Raw genomic sequence first — 1,176 nt, forward strand, 5'->3', positions numbered from 1 at the left:
TGACGTATTAGGATTTGATCTCCTTTCCAAACCGTAGCTAGGAGACCCGCATCGGGTGGAAATTGAGACAGTCTGGGGATATTATCATGAAGTGACGACGTGGAGGGGCAACGTATATACTGGATGTCACGATGGTGACTATGAAGTAAAGTAGCGGCGTTTGATCACAAGGAGTGAGAGCAAGTCCATGAGACAAATGAGAAGTGCTTGTGTGTCTAAATCTCACGCTTTTTTTTTCCTTTTTACCTGAAGAATACTGGGGCTGCGGCGCTGGCACTCAACTCTTGCGTTCAGTGTCTTTCCTTAGATAATAAATAGCTTCAGCTCTCCTTAACTACTTTTTTTTTTTTATTTCTATATGACCTGGCTGGTCTTTATGGCACATAAAAATCACTAGACAGTGCTTTCCTCTCGCAAATGGCTGGAAGTCTTTAAGAGATAAAAGTCTTCCTTTTGTTGCAGTCATAAGCGACCCCGTCTCAGTTCGCTTGGCGGCCTATGGATGTAAAAGCTGATACTCTCGTTATCCCTATGATTAAAAGTATATATATAAAAAATCTCCTGCGACATGAACATTCCATCTCACATCTACATGGAACTACTTAGTGGCAAGAAAGACGAAGATGAAGAAGTCTAAAAGAATTCTACGTCATGTATCACCTGCCAGGCACTTTTCACTCTTTCCTTCTCCTTATACATTGTACAACATTTATTTCGTCAGTGCCCCAGGCCACGTCTTCCTCAGGTTTAATATACAAACCCTTTGTTTATAACTATGACCATCTTCAAAGTACCTACTAACTGTAAGGAGACTTTTAAACTTACTACAATTCCGAAGTCTATATCTTTTTTTCTGTTCGGGGAAAAAAATGTTAGCCATGTCAACGAGGCTAAATGTATAAGGCTTATACATTTGTCGTAGCAGAATATAAAAATAATACTGCTTAATCAAAGTGCGTGAATACAAAACTTCTCATTCAAAAGTATCCTCTGTCTGACAGTAAAAAGTAAATGCATACTCAGGTAACACGTAACTTGTGTATGTTCCCAAAAGAATCTCCGGACTGAGGGGCGGCCGGGAGAGGAGTATCAGCAGCATTATGCAAACAGGCCATGTAACGCGTTCGCACTTACGCTCGGATAAATCAAATCCTAAGTTGCAGAGATCAAACTTCC

Source organism: Penaeus monodon, chromosome 27 (assembly GCF_015228065.2).
Source record: "Penaeus monodon isolate SGIC_2016 chromosome 27, NSTDA_Pmon_1, whole genome shotgun sequence".
NCBI classification, from domain to species: domain Eukaryota; kingdom Metazoa; phylum Arthropoda; class Malacostraca; order Decapoda; family Penaeidae; genus Penaeus; species Penaeus monodon.